This window comes from Lissotriton vulgaris, chromosome 8 (genome assembly GCF_964263255.1).
Source record: "Lissotriton vulgaris chromosome 8, aLisVul1.2, whole genome shotgun sequence".
Lineage (NCBI taxonomy): Eukaryota > Metazoa > Chordata > Amphibia > Caudata > Salamandridae > Lissotriton > Lissotriton vulgaris.
Genome location: NC_141696.1, coordinates 1,529,423,197 through 1,529,429,092, shown reverse-complemented (window position 1 = coordinate 1,529,429,092; position 5,896 = coordinate 1,529,423,197). Strand labels below are relative to the sequence as shown.

At 38.1% G+C, this 5,896-nt stretch overlaps 2 non-coding genes across 2 annotated transcripts; both read left to right on the top strand.

The window, feature by feature from the left end:
* The first annotated feature begins 2,620 nt into the window (after positions 1-2,620).
* On the top strand, positions 2,621-2,693 carry TRNAF-GAA (transfer RNA phenylalanine (anticodon GAA)). Its single transcript has one exon. It is a non-coding gene; the product is annotated as a tRNA-Phe (tRNA).
* Positions 2,694-3,151: 458 nt separating this feature from the next.
* On the top strand, positions 3,152-3,224 carry TRNAF-GAA (transfer RNA phenylalanine (anticodon GAA)). The gene has a single exon. It is a non-coding gene; the product is annotated as a tRNA-Phe (tRNA).
* Positions 3,225-5,896: the final 2,672 nt, after the last annotated feature.

Genomic DNA, 5,896 nt, shown 5'->3' with positions numbered 1-5,896 from the left:
CTGCATTACCTTCCACTTCCCCTTGAACACAGATGTCAGTAGTCAGATGACATTGCTTACCTACTCATGCCAAATATATCTGGGTAATACAGTGCTAGTCCATTCAGAGTTAAAAAAACAACTACCTAACCTGGATCCAAAAAATGCTATTTACCCATTGTACCAGTTAATTGCGGAATGATACAGGACTCCTTAAAACATATCTCTACCATATGAGGTTAAAAATCCAGGTCCTGCATCTATTTTGTTAAATGGTTTAAATTAAAGTATGAAGACTACAGCTATAAGCAGGCCGAAATAGCTCAGTTGGGAGAGTGTTAGACTGAAGATCTAAAGGTCCCTGGTTCAATCCCGGGTTTCGGCACAGTAGAGAGGTTCCTTGCTTCTAACAAAATAGGTCTTGGAATCAGCTGTAGTACTTTTTCTCTATTCATCAAATTTTTTCCAACTGATCTACAACACAATCAATTTAACATAGACTTTGCTTTATGTCCTCCTTCTAAACTTGCTTCCACCTCTCTTACCTTCAGGTTTGACAATGAATATTTCCCATTTCATGCTTTTTTGTAAAGTAAACTCTTGTCTGCATTACCTTCCACCTCCCCTTGAATACAGATGTCAGTAGTCAGATGACATTGCTTACCTACTCATGCCAAATATATCTGGGTAATATAGTGCTAGTCCATTCAGAGTTAAAAAAACAACTACCTAACCTGGATCCCAAAACTGCTATTTGCCCATTGCACCAGATAATTGCGGAATGATACAGGACTCCTTAAAACATATCTCTACCATATGAGGTTAAAAATCCAGGTCCTGCATCTATTTTGTTAAATGGTTTAAATTAAAGTATGAAGACCACAGCTATAAGCAGGCCGCAATAGCTCAGTTGGGAGAGCGTTAGACTGAAGATCTAAAGGTCCCTGATTCAATCTCGGGTTTCGGCACAGTTGAGAGGTTCCTTGCTTCTAACAAAATAGGTCTTGGAATCAGCTGTAGTACTTTTCTCTATTCATCAAATTTTTTCCAACTGATCTACAACACAATCAATTTAACATAGACTTTGCTTTATGTACTCCTTCTAAACTTGCTTCCACCTCTCTTACCTTCAGGTTTGACAATGAATATTTCCCATTTCATGCTTTTTTGTAAAGTAAACTCTTGTCTGCATTACCTTCCACTTCCCCTTGAACACAGATGTCAGTAGTCAGATGACATTGCTTACCTACTCATGCCAAATATATCTGGGTAATATAGTGCTAGTCCATTCAGAGTTAAAAAAACAACTACCTAACCTGGATCCCAAAAATGCTATTTACCCATTGCACCAGTTAATTGCGGAATGATACAGGACTCCTTAAAACATATCTCACCATATGAGGTTAAAAATCCAGGTCCTGCATCTATTTTGTTAAATGGTTTAAATTAAAGTATGAAGACCACAGCTATAAGCAGGCCAAAATAGCTAAGCTGGGAGAGCGTTAGACTGAAGATCTAAAGGTCCCTGGTTCAATCCCGGGTTTCGGCACAGTTGAGAGGTTCCTTGCTTCTAACAAAATAGGTCTTGGAATCAGCTGTAGTACTCTTTTCTCTATCAACATTTTTATCAACTGATCTACAAAATGATCAATTCAACATAGACTTTGCTTTCTGTCCTCCTTTTAAACTTTCTTCCACCTATCTTGCCTTCAGGTTTGACTATGAATGTTTTCCATTTTGTCCTTTTTTGTAAAGTAAACTTTTGTCTGCATCACATTCCACTTCCCCTTGAACACAGATGTCAGTAGTCAGATGACATTGCTTACCTACTCATGCCAAATATATCTGGGTAATATAGTGCTAGTCCATTCAGAGTTAAAAAAACAACTACCTAACCTGGATCCCAAAAATGCTATTTACCCATTGCACCAGTTAACTGGGGAATGATACAGGACTCCTTAAAACATATCTCTACCACATGAGGTTAAAAATCCAGGTCCTGCATCTATTTTGTTAAATGGTTCAAATTAAAGTATGAAGACCCCAGCTATCAGAAGGCCGAAATAGCTCAGTTGGCCGAGCGTTAGACTGAAGATCTAAAGGTCCCTGGTTCAATCCCGGGTTTCGGCACAGTTGAGAGGTTCCTTGCTTCTAACAAAATAGGTCTTGGGATCAGCTGTAGTTCTTTTTCTCTATTCATCAAATTTTTTTCCAACTGATCTACAACACAATCAATTTAACATAGACTTTGCTTTATGTCCTCCTTCTAAACTTGCTTCCACCTCTCTTACCTTCAGGTTTGACAATGAATATTTCCCATTTCATGCTTTTTTGTAAAGTAAACTCTTGTCTGCATTACCTTCCACTTCCCCTTGAACACAGATGTCAGTAGTCAGATGACATTGCTTACCTACTCATGCCAAATATATCTGGGTAATATAGTGCTAGTCCATTCAGAGTTAAAAAAACAACTACCTAACCTGGATCCAAAAAATGCTATTTACCCATTGCACCATTTAATTGCGGAATGATACAGGTCTCCTTAAAACATATCTCTACCATATGAGGTTAAAAATCAAGGTCCTGCATCTATTTTGTTAAATGGTTTAAATTAAAGTATGAAGACCACAGCTATAAGCAGGCCGAAATAGCTCAGTTGGGAGAGCGTTAGACTGAAGATCTAAAGGTCCCTGGTTCAATCCCGGGTTTCGGCACAGTTGAGAGGTTCCTTGCTTCTAACAAAATAGGTCTTGGAATCAGCTGTAGTACTTTTTCTCTATTCATCAAATTTTTTCCAACTGATCTACAACACAATCAATTTAACATAGACTTTGCTTTATGTCCTCCTTCTAAACTTGCTTCCACCTCTCTTACCTTCAGGTTTGACAATGAATATTTCCCATTTCATGCTTTTTTGTAAAGTAAACTCTTGTCTGCATTACCTTCCACCTCCCCTTGAATACAGATGTCAGTAGTCAGATGACATTGCTTACCTACTCATGCCAAATATATCTGGATCCCAAAAATGCTATTTACCCATTGCACCAGTTAATTGCGGAATGATACAGGACTCCTTAAAACATATCTCACCATATGAGGTTAAAAATTCAGGTCCTGCATCTATTTTGTTAAATGGTTTAAATTAAAGTATGAAGACCCCAGCTATCAGAAGGCCGAAATAGCTCAGTTGGGAGAGCGTTAGACTGAAGATCTAAAGGTCCCTGGTTCAATCCCGGGTTTCGGCACAGTTGAGAGGTTCCTTGCTTCTAACAAAATAGGTCTTGGAATCAGCAGTAGTACTTTTTTCTCTATCAACATTTTTATCAACTGATCTACAAAATGATCAATTCAACATAGACTTTTCTTTCTGTCCTCCTTTTAAACTTTCTTCCACCTATCTTGCCTTCAGGTTTGACTATGAATGTTTTCCATTTCGTCCTTTTTTGTAAAGTGAACTCTTGTCTGCATCACATTCCACTTACCCTTGAACACAGATGTCAGTAGTCAGATGACATTGCTTACCTACTCATGCCAAATATATCTGGGTAATATAGTGCTAGTCCATTCAGAGTTAAAAAAAACAACTACCTAACCTGGATCCCAAAAATGCTATTTACCCATTGCACCAGTTAACTGGGGAATGATACAGGACTCCTTAAAACATATCTCTACCATATGAGGTTAAAAATCCAGGTCCTGCATCTATTTTGTTAAATCGTTCAAATTAAAGTATGAAGACCCCAGCTATCAGAAGGCCGAAATAGCTCAGTTGGGAGAGCGTTAGACTGAAGATCTGAAGGTCCCTGGTTCAATCCCGGGTTTCGGCACAGTTGAGAGGTTCCTTGCTTCTAACAAAATAGGTCTTGTAATCAGCTGTAGTACTTTTTTCTCTATCAACATTTTTATCAACTGATCTACAAAATGATCAATTCAACATAGACTTTGCTTTCTGTCCTCCTTTTAAACTTTCTTCCACCTATCTTGCCTTCAGGTTTGACTATGAATGTTTTCCATTTCGTCCTTTTTTGTAAAGTAAACTCTTGTCTGCATCACATTCCACTTCCCCTTGAACACAGATGTCAGTAGTCAGATGACATTGCTTACCTACTCATGCCAAATATATCAGGGTAATATAGTGCTAGTCCATTCAGAGTTAAAAAAACAACTACCTAACCTGGATCCCAAAAATGCTATTTACCCATTGCACCAGTTAACTGGGGAATGATACAGGACTCCTTAAAACATATCTCTACCATATGAGGTTAAAAATCCAGGTCCTGCATCTATTTTGTTAAATGGTTTAAATTAAAGTATGAAGACCACAGCTTTAAGCAGGCCGAAATAGCTCAGTTGGGCGAGCGTTAGACTGAAGATCTAAAGGTCCCTGGTTCAATCCCGGATTTCGGCACAGTTGAGAGGTTCCTTGCTTCTAACAAAATAGGTCTTGGGATCAGCTGTAGTTCTTTTTCTCTATTCATCAAATTTTTTCCAACTGATCTACAACACAATCAATTTAACATAGACTTTGCTTTATGTCCTCCTTCTAAACTTGCTCCCACCTCTCTTACCTTCAGTTTTGACAATGAATATTTCCCATTTCATGCTTTTTTGTAAAGTAAACTCTTGTCTGCATTACCTTCCACTTCCCCTTGAACACAGATGTCAGTAGTCAGATGACATGGCTTACCTACTCATGCCAAATATATCTGGGTAATATAGTGCTAGTCCATTCAGAGTTAAAAAAACAACTACCTAACCTGGATCAAAAAAATGCTATTTACCCATTGCACCAGTTAATTGCGGAATGATACAGGACTCCTTAAAACATATCTCTACCATGTGAGGTTAAAAATCCAGGTCCTGCATCTATTTTGTTAAATGGTTTAAATTAAAGTATGAAGACCACAGCTATTAGCAGGCCGAAATAGCTCTGTTGGGAGAGCGTTAGACTGAAGATCTGAAGGTCCCTGGTTCAATCCCGGGTTTCGGCACAGTTGAGAGGTTCCTTGCTTCTAACAAAATAGGTCTTGGAGTCAGCTGTAGTACTTTTTCTCTATTCATCAAATTTTTTCCAACTGATCTACAACACAATCAATTTAACATAGACTTTGCTTTATGTCCTCCTTCTAAACTTGCTTCCACCTCTCTTACCTTCAGGTTTGACAATGAATATTTCCCATTTCATGCTTTTTTGTAAAGTAAACTCTTGTCTGCATTACCTTCCACTTCCCCTTGAACACAGATGTCAGTAGTCAGATGACATTACTTACCTACTCATGCCAAATATATCTGGGTAATATAGTGCTAGTCCATTCAGAGTTAAAAAAACAACTACCTAACCTGGATCCCAAAAATGCTATTTGCCCATTGCACCAGTTAATTGCGGAATGATACATGACTCCTTAAAACATATCTCTACCATATGAGGTTAAAAATCCAGGTCCTGCATCTATTTTGTTAAATGGTTTAAATTAAAGTATGAAGACTACAGCTAGCAGGAGGCAGAAATAGCTCAGTTGGGAGAGCGTTAGACTGAAGATCTAAAGGTCCCTGGTTTAATCCCGGGTTTCGGCACTGTTGAGAGGTTCCTTGCTTCTCACAAAATAAGTCTTGGAATCAGCTGTAGTACTTTTTTCTCTATCAACATTTTTATCAACTGATCCACAAAATTATCAATTCAACATAGACTTTGCTTTCTGTCCTCCTTTTAAACTTTCTTCCACCTATATTTCCTTCAGGTTTGACTATGAATGTTTCCCATTTCGTCCTTTTTTGTAAAGTAAACTCTTGTCTGCATCACATTCCACTTCCCCTTGAACACAGATGTCAGTAGTCAGATGACATTGCTTACCTACTCATGCCAAATATATCTGGGTAATATAGTGCTAGTCCATTCAGAGTTAAAAAAACAACTACC